Source organism: Macaca nemestrina, chromosome 4 (genome assembly GCF_043159975.1).
Source record: "Macaca nemestrina isolate mMacNem1 chromosome 4, mMacNem.hap1, whole genome shotgun sequence".
Classification (NCBI taxonomy): Eukaryota; Metazoa; Chordata; class Mammalia; order Primates; family Cercopithecidae; genus Macaca; species Macaca nemestrina.
In genome coordinates this window covers 64,031,529-64,044,975 of record NC_092128.1, presented here as the reverse complement: position 1 = coordinate 64,044,975, position 13,447 = coordinate 64,031,529, and the positions used below count along the sequence as shown (strand labels likewise).

The window sequence follows — 13,447 nt, the reverse complement described above, 5'->3', positions numbered from 1 at the left end:
TTTGCTCTTTTAATGATATGATAAAGACTCTGTACCCTAAAAGTAGGTAAAAACAATTACAGTTATAAAATTAGCTAAGTTTTTGAGCACTTACCATATGTCAGACAGTGCACAAAGCAATTTAAGAGCCTCGTAACAACTCTTGTGCTAAGTATTGTTATTCTTCATTAACAGATATAGAAATAGAAGCAAAGTGGAAAAAATGGTGTACTTTGGAAAATAAGCCAAATGAGAATGCAGTTGTCTACGTGTAGTTCTACATGCCAGACAGCCAGACCTTTCATAAACCCAAAATTTGGAGGAAGAGTGTCCATTAAGACAATCTTTCAGACATGGAATAGGAAGTGATTCTTATTTGGTTCCATATTATTGTAAAGTAAGTCATCTCTCTCACCTAGGCAGGTTATTTAATAGTAATTTTGGATCCAGGGAATCCAAAAAAGACTATATTTTTGTTGTCATCATGACAGTTGTATGATAATCATATTTTCATTTCCAAAAGCCAGATTATTGGTCTTAACTGAAGAGGGTAGCAAACACATTAAAATAGACTAAAGTTGTTTCAGAAATCTTGTAAGAGACAATACAAGGGAACGTATTTAGTATATGGATTTGTTAAGTAAGGCAGGTTTGTATTTATACAAGATGCCTATATTTGAAAACAACATAACATGATAAAACTATGCTTTTTTAACTATTGTGTTAATATGTGTTACATTGTTATAATGAATACCTGAGCCTGGGTAAATTATAAATGTCAGAGATTTGGCTCATTATTTCACAGGCTGTACTAACATGACACCAGCATTTGCTCAGCTTCTGGTGAGCCCTCAGGAAACTTCTCCTCATGGTAGAAGGTGAAGGGGAAGCAAACCTGCCACATGGTGAGAGAGAGAGAAAGAGAGCAAGAGAACAGGGAAACAGGTGCCAGACTCTTAAACAACTAGCTCTTGCATGAACTGATAGAGTGATAACTCACCTGTTACCACAAGGATGGCAAAGTCATTTATGAGAAGTCCACTTTCATGATCCAAACACCTTCCACCAGGTCCACCTCCGACACTGGAGGTCACATTTTGACATGAGATTTTGAGGGTACACACATCCAAACCATGTCAGTTTTCATACTATAGTCAACCTAAATATATTATGTTTAATACATCAGTTTCTACTTTATAGTTATAGATACTGATGAAAATACCCAGAGGAAAAATGATTCTAATATTCATGCAGTTAAAAACAAAACAAAAATTAAGTTATATATTAGTAGTTTGACAAATTATCAAATCCATAGACTTTTCATAAGGAGTAATATATCTCACTTTACCACAGTAAAAGATTGTAAGGTTGCATTTGTCTTAGGACATCAAAAGCTTTTACTTCCTTAAAATTGAACTCATAGGTTACTATTTCCTTCCAATTTTTGAAAATCTCAGAGCACAGAACACTCCACACACAAAAAAAAGTGAGTATTTTTATCTTTTCTCTGTAAGATTCCCTTCAGAATCTATGAAAGTTTATTTTCTGCCAAAGGAAGATATGCTTGCCTATAAAAATGTTTAAGTTGATTTTTCTTATAATATCAGGATCTATGAAATACTAAATTTACTATAGTTCCTGTCTCTTTTTCTATTCCAAGCAATGTTTTCAAACTAACAAACTATGGATTTAGCTTATTCTCAGCAATGCCCAAACAATATGAACAATCTTTTTATCTTATTGTTTGACAGCATGTATTGACCCATATGCCTAGTCAGTTTAAATGCACTATTGCACCATAATATATAAGATATAACTGCTCCCGTAAGACTACACTGCTAGAAATAAAAACAGCACATTTCCAAATATGAAAATTATTTTTAAACCTCCCTTACTAATAGCATCATTTGAAAGATATTTGTTATCTTTAAATGAAACTTTTGAATTCTTTATAATGGTATGAAGTCTTTACTATTCTTAAAGGGATCTTTCACCATTCAGATGACCTTTGTTAGAATCCTAAAAAGTTTGGCTATTTTTGGTTTTCTTTTGTTAGTTTTTACATCTAAACAATTTTTCATTTGCACAAGAAGGGACTAGAGACCACACAGGCCTAGCATATTTTGGGGCATTGGTATTCCTTTTAATCTTTACCTTGTAGCTCATATCAAAGCTGTAATTGTTTGCTAGCCAGCAAAATCTAATGGCTCCCTCTGGTCAAAAGCTGTCAACAGCAATCTCTCCAGCAGTGGGGGCATTGCCTGAAATAGAAAAAGCATCACATATGGTCGTATTCCTTGGTGAACTACAAACAAGGTAAGGCTTAACATTTTCAAACACAAAACCATTACTAACTCCACATAGTAAGACTGGGGCACTAACATATCATTGCTAGAGAATTTTGCTTTTTGGTTCATTACTGTCCTGTAGGTCAAAGAATATAGCAAGATAGTACAAGTATTTACACTGTTTTCTTTTTTTTTTTCTTCCCTTGATTTCACAGTATAGCAATAAGTCTCTCTTAGATGTTAGATCATGATTTATTAGGTGTCCAAAAGCAAACCCGTACTCCAAAATGTATAAAGAAAACAGGCCTCAAATGATCAGTCCAGATTTCCTGCTAAGTGTAAAGACTGCTAAATTCATTAGGAAATCTAACAAAGAAAAATACTACGTTTTTTTTTTTTTTATTTGCTCCAAAAACTGTAAAGTTCTGTTTAGAAATTTCTGAGGTAGGTGGTTTATTTAACATTTGTATTATCACAATAGTATTGTATAATCCTACTGACACAGTTCAGTGTAATGACTCTAAACATCAAACCAGCTATCGAACATCATGCTGAGTTTCCCATCCAGGCTAATTAGAATTCTTGTCTTCTTAAAACATTTGCACTCTCGGCATTCCAGTGGTTTTTCCACTTGTGGCTGGGCCTTTGAATATTTCTAAATCAGAATGAGCTGCATGCCGCTAGCTTTATATGCCTCTTGGTTCCTTCTGCCCTCTCACCTGAATGTCAGAAATCTTTTAGTAATTCCTCAGAATGAAATCAAAGAGTTTCTCTTAGCTCAGTTTAGAGGCATCCAAATGGAAGCAGCAAACTAAAAAACAGAACATTCACCCAGTAGTTTTTATACATTCTAGAATCTCCTCTTTGTTAACCCACTTTATATAATATATAATATAGGATGGATTGTGGATTGTTCTCTTATTAGAAGCAAAATAATTCATATATAAATAAGCTATGCTGCACTTCATGTAGTGCATAAAATATGTGTTCAATTTCAATTCATCTAAAAGAATGATAACATAGGAGTAGACTTCAGGTAATAAAAGGAAGAAGAAAATAGTCTTGGATCAGTAGAAGAGGAACTCATTTTGTACACATTTGACATGAAGAATAGACAGTGTACAATGTAAAAGTAAGAATTTGTACTGCTCTCTGTCTATTATGAGACATAATAAGGTTCTCAAAGTTCCTGCAACAGAAGCATATGGTGTGTGTTTTTACTAACATTTTTCTAATGCAAAAATTTCCATGTACCACTGGTAGGAAATTCATTCCTCCATATAAAGTTTGGGCAACTCATTAAATGTTGTGTCCTTTTGTGAAAGTCTTCAAAGCATACAGGCCCAATTCCATTTCAGAGATTAATATAAGCAACTGATGAAAAGTTTTATTGGAATCTGCCATTGGTTTAATCACACTAATTCATCTCAGAGCTGAACAAAAATGGGATAAGTCTTTAGTAAAATTCAAATGCAAAAGGATGGCTTTGGTTAAGTGAAAGTATGACAACATATTTGGTATTTTGTCTGCTTTCCTGACACATTTCGCCAAGGTTCAGTGAACTGGTAGTATGTTTTGCTCATTATAACATCTTCAAGTATTTCTAAGATGTCTGGGGTTTGGCATGCTCCAAAGATACCTTGCCAAGCTCATTTTCCACTATTATTTACACCCATATATTTTTTCAAGGAAACAGTTTGAATGTTTCTGATTAAATAGAGCTATTGAATGTACAAATGGCCCCATTTAATACACTATAAGTTACTTAATTCAGTTTTTGGGGGAAAAATAAAAAATAGTTTACATTTGCTAATAATCTAAATTTTGAGAGATTTGGATTGTATCTAACCTTAAATCAAAATATCGTTAAATCCTATAATTGAATAAGACACATTATTATCATGCTTAGCCTCCATGCCATTTTCCATTCATTTTGTCATCTCTGTCCGATTTACCGTATCTCATCCTATACAACATTTTAAGTACTTTAACATATGTATGTCATTTCACTACCAATGCTTTCCTGATTACCTTTTAAGTAATATAAGTTGGTAATAATAGTAATTGTTTACAGAGAAGGCTACAATTCCTCTTGCCAAAAACCATACCAAATAATAGGTGGAATTGTTTATGTGCTTTCCTTTGGCACTATATATTAAATAGTATATTAAATATAATGTCTAACTGTGTATAAGTATATATCACATGATACTGCAGATGGACAGAGAAGTGCTGCGTCGAGAAGGGTGGTTCCCTGGCCAAAGCTCCACCCTTGAGTCTGTGCCCACTGACCTACGTGAGGACAAGCACTTTTGTTTTCATGCCGAAATGTTGCTTTTCTAAGACCACCCTGGCCTACCACGCCCCCATAACCTATAAAAACCCCGAGATCCTAGTGGGCACAGACACAAGCGGCTAGATGTCTAGAGGAACACCCTGGCAGAACCCATTGTCAGATCCTGGAAGGCCATCCATAGAGGAATGATGCGGACGTCAAGGCAGAAGGAGAATCTGGTGGCTCAATTCCAACTTCCCACTCCATTCCCTGCTGTCCTCCCCATTCAACTCAGTGAGAGCTACTGAGAGCTACTTCCACTCAACAGAACTTTGCACTCATTCTCCAAGCTCATGTGTGATCCGATTTTTCCAGTACACTAAGGCAAGAACTCAGGATACAGAAAGCCCTCTGTCCTTGCGAATAGGCAGAGGTTCTACTTGAGCTGATTAACACAAGCTGATTAATGCAAAGGAGAAACAGATTCCAGTTGACTATTTTTAGAGTCTTCTAAGGAAAGAGACAACACAGGCTCCCAGAATATATATTTTTTAAAACCCACGATAATCTAAACAAATTTGAAGTGCTTGTTCCTGAATTATTTTATTGAAACTTATCAGCATCTCCTCTATCAACATTTCTTTCCTTTTGAAAGGCACTCTACATGACTTTGTGGGAACCTATGGACAGTGTTCTTCAAACTGAGAGACATGTGTACCCTGGAATACATGCTTACCAAGGGAGAAGCTGACATGGACACTTTTTAGGCAGTCACTTTCCAGATCATATTCTCACTTTCATAGATACTATTTGCTAAAATCTATTTGCCTGAGAAGACACTTGCTATAAAGATGTTCTGTCAGTTCCCACACTTTCTGACCAACTCCCTGCCATCATTCATTCTCACTTACTTTGTACTACTAAACAAAAAACAATTAAATTTACTGTTGCCTAAGAAGCATCCTTTAACTTCTAACATGTGTACGAAAACTAAGACATTTGACAGATCTTGATCATGTCAATTTTTAGACTTCCCCAAAATTGAAAGTGTGCATGACTTTGCTGATTGGATAACAAATGCTTTTACAATTCAAGTGCTTTCCAATATTTGCTTTCAACAAAATTGAAAGATGGTCAAATACGGTTGTCAGTTAATAAATCATTAAAAGTAATGTTTGGTAAATGATCACAATACAGTTTCCACATACAATACAAAAGGGATTTTTTGTAATTAAGTGTAATTAAGTGATACAACTATGTTAGAATTCCTTGTATTCCCATCTATTTATTTATTTGAAATATGAAAAATGTTAGTAACTACTGACATTTCTGAAAATAAAAAAGGGAAAACAATTAAGGCTGCATCTTGGATGATTTTAGAAACAAGTCATATTTACCCATGCATGCATAAAATAATTAGAGGGGAAATATCCATGCTCTCATTAAAAAGTGAAAAAAAAGTTTAAAAATTATTTATCAAAACAAGTACTATATATATTCAATTATTCTAGTAAAACTGAATACAAAAATATTTTTGAAACTCATAGTTTACAATTATCAATTTAAAAACTTTTTCACATATTTTTGTTGAATGTGATTTTATTTTTTGCAATTTGCCTTGTCTGCCTAGAATAAGGGAACAAGTAAAAAAGAAAAATTGTTTAAATCATTCATTTGTCAAGTAAAAAAAAATTGTTTAAATCATTCATTTGTCATTAAAATGTCTACTGATTATATGATGGTTTGATATGATTTGATATAATAAGTATTAATACTTGTATCATTATTAAGGCAAGTTTAGACCCTTACCTTAATAATGATATTAAGTATTAATATAATTATAAAAATAAAAGTAGAGGAAAACAGAAAACTACAGATAACTTTTTTAAAAATTAGGCAACTATAATTCTAGCTGCCATAACATATTTTCAATGTTTTATCTTATAGTTTAAGTACTATTTTTATAAAATATAGCAATCTATATTAAATCATTGATAAATTTTATTTTAAAATTATAAATAAATTAAGTTTAAATAAAATTAACTAATTAAATTTTGATGTATTCTAAATTTTATTTCTACAAATTTCAAGGAAAAATGTATGACAGAGGGATCATCAGTGTTAACTTGTTTAGTGACAAATTATAGTGCAATTAATGGTGGGTCAAACTGATATTACATAAATTCTGCTATGATGTACTATGAAGGATATAATTTCATCAGTTTTTATTCTAGTCAAAAATGCTTCATTTGATTTTATAAAGCTTTTAAATTTAACTTCTAGCAAAATGAAAAATCAAGTAAAATACCTCAAAAGGAATCAAGCAGACAAACCCAAGAGGCAGGACATTCTTCTGGACAGCTGCTTCATTAATTTCAACAAGCTCATCTGACTAAAACTGGTACCTTATAATAGATATTCCAGAAATAGCCCAAATTGTGAATATAAATTTGGTATAAGACAAAGGTGAGACTTCAAGTCAGTGAGTAAAATATACTAGTTTTTAATAATTAAGATCTTGTGATGAAATAGCCATGTAAGAAAAATAAACAAATTTTGTTCCAGTCTTACCTATTACGCCAGAATAAATTTTAAATGGATTAAAAATCTAAAATGAAAAAACTATATACCAGTGCTAGGTAAAAACAAAGGTTAATTTCACTGTACATCTAGAATGGAGAAAAGTGTTCAAACTATGACAATTTATACACAAAACAGTAGAAAATATTGATAAATTTGTTCATATAAAAATTTGTAAATGCAAAAAAATTCAGTGTAAAAGGCAAATGAGAAACTGGAAATATGTAACGCACACAACAAAAAAAGTTAGTATGTGAAACATATTAATATCTTCTAAAAATAAAGAAAAGCCTTAACACTATAGAAAATAGGCAAAATATACAGATAGCTCAAAAAGAATGAAAATATAAATACCTTTAAAATATGAAAAAATGTTCTGCTTTGTTCATAATATGAAAACTGCAAATTAAAATACTCTGCGATCCAATTTCTCACATATTGAATTGGCTAAGATCCAGAAGATTGACAATGTCCTCTGTGGGTAAGGATGAACAAAACAGTCTCATACATTGATAACGAAAATGCAAAATGTTCAAAACCACTATGAAGGGAAATTTAATAAAGTCTAGCAACATTTATGCCTTTGTCTTGTGACCCAGCAATCCCACTTTGAAGAACATATCCCAAAGATATACTGACAAAAATATGAAAAAGAGAACAATATGTACAATGCCATTTATGCTGCAATATCTGAATTGTAAAAACTGGGAAAAAAACAAATGTACATAAGTATGATACTGCAGTTGGTTGGATAAACACAGTATAGTAACACAATGGAAATCCAGATAATACTAAAATGACAAATGGAATACCTCAACAAACTACTAAGAAGTTTTCTCTAATATATATTGTTAGATATAAAAAGCAAGTTCAAGAAAAAATGGGTATAATATGTGATCGTTTAAGAAAGAGACAACATAAGCAGGATATTATGTATAAATAGCAAAATATTAGGATATAGACAACATGTATTGACTAGGTTAATATATGCATATGTATATCGGTATGTTAAAAGCTGGAAAGTAATTTTAAATTTAGAAAATATAGAGATAACGACAGGGCATGGTGGCTCACACCTGTAATCCCAGCACTTTGGGAGGCCAAGACAGGTGGATCACCTGAGGTCAGGAGTTCGAAACAAGTCTGGTCAACGTGGTGAAACACCGTCTGTACTAAAAATGCAAAAATTAGCTGGGTATATTGGTGTGTGCCTGTAATCCCAGCTACTCGGGAGACTGAGGCAGGAGAATCGCTTGAGCCCGGGAAGCAGAGGTTGCAGTGAGGCGAGATCGGCTACTGCGTACCAGTTTGGGTGACGGAGCAAGATTCTGTTTCAAAAAAAAAAAAATATATATATATACACACACACACACACACACACACACACACACACGGGAAAAGGAGAGACAAGGCTTAGAGGGAAAGAAATAAGAGTTGGCCTTCTCCGACTATACTGTGTTTTGTAGATTTGTATTCTATATCCATGAAAATGTATTGCATAATTCTAAAAAATATTTTAAGTGGGGAAAAAATAGTAATTCCTACAACCTGAAACAAAGTGAAGCAAATTAAACAATATATTGAATTGATGATAAAACCACACATAGTGAAATTATTCCAAATGCCTTTAAAATACAATAATTTGACTGTATACCCCTATACATACAGCACAAGGAAAAAAACCATTTTAAAAATATTAATAGACTGTATTCAATAGATTTTTTAGTCTACTACATGTGATTCATTATATTAATACTTTTATTCTAACACATGTAATTACATATGCAAACACATGTACAGGAAATGTGTGTGTATATGTACATGTCTTTTTAGATACTTAAAAAACCCATATTCACACGTTTACATATACATAGTATGTATATTGATGTTATTATGTTATATTTTTAAAAGAGCACTTTTTTGCTTTTTTGTTTATAGTTTTTTTAATTTTCATTTTTATGAATAAATAATTGTACATATTTATGGCATACATGTGAAAATTTGATATTAGCATACAAGGTGTAGATCAAATCAAGATAATTCGGGTATTGATCACCTCAAGCATTTGCCATTTCTTTGTGTTAGGAACATTCTAATTCCACTGCTTTAGTTATTTTGAAATATACATACATTATTTTTGACTATAGTTATCCTACTGTGATATCAAACACTATTTCTTATTCCTTCTATCTAAGTCCATTTTGTTTCCACTAATCATATGCCTTCATCCCTCAAACCCCTGCACTACCTGTCCCAGCCTCCAGTGACCATCATTCTATTCCCTGAAAGAGCACCTATCTTACAGATATATAACTGTAGTTTTACAGATAAAGTGATATGAGGCCAGGCGTGGTGGCTCACGCCTGTAATCCCTGAACTTTGGGAGGCCCAGGCGGGCGGATCACCTGAGGTCAGGAGTTTGAGACCAGCCTGACCAACATGGAGAAACATAGTCTCTACTAAAAATACAAAATTAGCTGGGTGTGGCAGCTCATTCCTGTAATCCTAGCTACTCAGGAGGCTGAGGAAGGAGAATTGCTTGAACCCCGGAGGCGGAGGTTGTGGTAAGCCAAGATTGCACCATTGCACTCCAGCCTGGGCAACAAGAGCAAAACTCCATCTCAAAAACAAAAAAAACAACAAAAAAAAAAAAAAAAAAAAGAGGAAAATGATATGATAATATTAAGACTAGGATTTACTGCAAATAATTTAGTTTTGTTTTATGCAGGGACAGGAATTATGTCTTTGGGGATAAAGGATTGACTTGAGTTAACATATGTTGAAATTAGCTGATGAGTACACAGGAAGTCATCCTATTCTATTTTATAAATGTTAGAAGTTCTCAGTGATAAAACATTTTTAAGAAGAGACAGTAGAAAAAAATCCTAAATTAAGAGATTTAAGGAACGTCTAATAAAGAGGAAAGAAGATTAAGAAACATTAAAAGCAGAAACAGCCGGGTGCGGTGGCTCACGCCTGTAATCCCAGCACTTTGGGAGGCTGAGGTGGGCGGATCATGAGGTCAGGAGATCGAGACCATCCTGGCTAACACGGTGAAACCCCATCTGTACTGAAAATACAAAATATTTAGCTGGGTGTGGTGGCGGGCACCTGTAGTCCCAGCTACTCGGGAGGCTGAGGCAGGAAAAAAGTGTGACCCCGGGAGGAAGAGCTTGCAGTGAGCCAAGATCATGCCACTGCACTCCAGCCTGGGCCATAGAGCAAGACTCTGTCTCAAAAAAAATAAATAAGTAAAAAGCAGAAACAATATTTTGTCTGGAAATAGCCACTGATTTGAACATTTTGGAGTCCATTAAGATAATTTAAATGTAAATTATGTATTTAAAAGTTATAATTTTATAGAAATAGAGAAATGAAAATAGATGCTGGTGGGAAAAAAAAAAAAAAAGGTCGCAAGAGAATGTAAGATAAGATCAGAAAAAGAATAAAATATAAATACTTACACATAAAAAAATCCAAAATTCAATATACTAGTTATACTTTAGATTGGGAAAATATTAATTTTGTTGCTTCATTTATTTTCTACAATGTATATTTACTATCAGTAATAATAGAAATTTGTTTTATTTAAAAAATAAAACATAAATTCAGTTTTTCTCAATTTTTTCTATACTAGAGTCAGTGATATTTTTCTTTTACGTAAATGTAAAACATTATTATAATCATTAAAATTATTCCCCTTATCTTTCATTATATCTGAGAATATAAATCCTTTGTATTAAACAAAAAGAATATTTAAGAGAAATAGTATCAATCAAATTGAGTCAAAACTGGTCTTAATTATTTATTATTTTATAATTTTAAATATGTAAAATATCTCAAACCACTCTTTGTTGAAAGACCGTGATTTTCTTGAAGTTAGTTTATCTTCTACCAAATGCCACTTAATGCTACACTTACTTTTATGCAAATAATATTTTCTATGGGGCATAAGTGGTGATGCACATGGAATTTTATATCTGCTTGTCCTTTTCTATATAAAATAGAAAATACATTTTGCATTTTTATATAAATAGTGAAAAGAACTTCATCATTGCTAAGTGATTTTTAAAAGTACTTTTTATATACTTGTTACTATAAAGACATACTCAGCGATCCAGCTCACATATTACCTTATCAGACCAACACAATTTATTACCATAGTCTATCCTGTATATTGTAAGCTAAACTGCAAAGTATGAGGATAGTTGACAGGAATTTTACATGGTCCAGTGACATACATGCTAAGAAAGAAATGACATATTCTGGAAGATGGAGGTGTGCTTCCCTTTCTAGCAATTTCCTTCTTTCAATACATTTTTCTTTATTAAAATTATTCATTAATTTGTTTTATGCCTATCATGTGTTGCCCTTCACTTTCATGGCCTGCTTCTTGCATTTCCCTTTCAAATTAAAATTGGAATTAGAAATATATAAAGGGTGTGTGTGTGTGTGTGTGTGTGTGTGTGTGTGTTATCAGTAATGGTTACTAATATCCCCGTAGTTGTAAGTCTAAAACGAATTTTAAGTACCAGTCCATTGGCAGACTGACTGACAATGTCTTTTCAGTCAAAAAGAGTAGTAAGTCTTTTTTCATCTTGTTTCTCACCTTGGTAAGCAATAGCTCTTGGTAAGCAATTGGCTGCATTCATTGTCATCAGTTGTAGCATGTGTTATTGGAATTTCGTTCTGCTTAAGGTTTCTGCATGTTTGAAAAATTATTAGGTTTCTGTATTGTGATTTAGATGAAGGTCAGTTTGGCCATAACTTTTTTATAGAGACTTTCAGGGTCCAGGTTTACTACTTACTAAACACTTCTAAATAAAGTATCCTTTATAAACATTACATCTTAGAGAAAAGTGTGAACCTTATAAAAATGATGCAAGTGATTTTAATAAAGGGGGCTACAAAAAAGGGAAGCTATAAGCTGCCCCTCTTTTCACTCTGACCCCATCTGTTGTAAATGAATAAAAGCACAAATTGGGTTTTATGCTGAACACTTTAAAGTCAGTAGTGGTTTAAAGTTATAAACAAATGAAAACCAGAAGGAGACTCAGAAGTTATGTGAACCTATGTGCTTGAAGATACAAGTTTCTTCCAGGTAATTATAGTGAGAAAAGTGGTGACAGAAAGAAAAAACAAAAAGAGCTATTCCAATATACCCAATCACTTGCTTGTATTTTGGAGTCAGTCTGTGAATAATTCCCCTTGGGTCTGGGCCAAATGAAAACTAGAACATAATATTTAAAAATTTTTACAAAGCTACATTTATTTTCTTTAAGGACTTTTTCATTATTTGTCTAAGAAGCTTTTTTACTGTTTCTGGTGTTAAAATACCTTTTCTTTTGTGAAATGATTATATTTAAGGTCATTTTGTTTTTTGTTTTTTGTTTTTTAACTTTTCACTTACCCAAATTACAAAACTTAGTAGCTATAGTTAATTAATATTTATTTTTGAAATGTACTAAGTGAAATTTAAGTCAGAGAACCACAGAATTAGTCTATTTACTGATATACAAGTTGTTTACCCAATGTTAAACTTGTGTCTAACCTCTCTAACATTCCCAGTTGAGGTAATAGACTAACATGTGAAATATCAGGCATGGAGGATTGAGTATCTCTACCATTGAGAAACTCAAGAACGGAAAAGGAAAGGCGTTTAAGGATATGGTTTCCTCCACTTGGAAAACCACCCTATAAATTCCCATATTTTTTAAAGGCCCTACTCATTTGATATTTGTATTCTTAAGTATTCCAGGCCAACCCACTTTAGGCTAGGATTCACCTCTCTGTACCCCTTTTTTTTTTTTTTTTTTTTTTTTTTTTTTGAGACAGAGCTTTGTTCTGTTACGCAGGCTGGAGTGCAGTGGCAAGATCTCGACTCACTGCAAACTCCGCCTCCCTCCACCCAGATATTTTTATAAGGAATATATGCTCTTTAAAAACAGCTTGGCTTGAAGTGGACATTTATCAATTCAACTGTTGGCTGAGCCAAAGTGTATTTATCTTACCGCCCAATTTGGTTCTTGATTCCAGTTGCTATAGAGTTTTCCTATGTCTCATCTCAATGGGAAAGAAGAAACTATTGCAGAGCAGTCACACTGGGCTCTGTTTGTTGGCCTTGTTTTCTGCCAACGTATAAACAGGGCCTCTAGGTTTTAAATGTTAACTAGGATCTGGTTACTAAATTCAGACCTAATCCTCTTTCCCACTAATTTAGGATAATTAAAAAAAAAAAAAAAAAAAAAAAAAAAAAAAAAACACCTTTTTTATGTTATGAAGACTCATGTAGCATTACAGCTTTTACAAGATCTGCTACCAAATA

General features: G+C 32.9%; 1 long non-coding RNA gene across 1 annotated transcript in view; it reads right to left on the bottom strand.

Annotated features, from left to right (window-relative positions):
* LOC105475418 (uncharacterized) overlaps window positions 1-13,447 on the bottom strand; it is a 51,693-nt gene that overhangs the window by 32,083 nt on the left and 6,163 nt on the right. The window contains exon 2 of the long non-coding RNA XR_983336.2: window positions 2,134-2,240. This is a non-coding gene — a long non-coding RNA (uncharacterized lncRNA). The remainder of the gene's footprint in view (window positions 1-2,133; window positions 2,241-13,447) is intronic.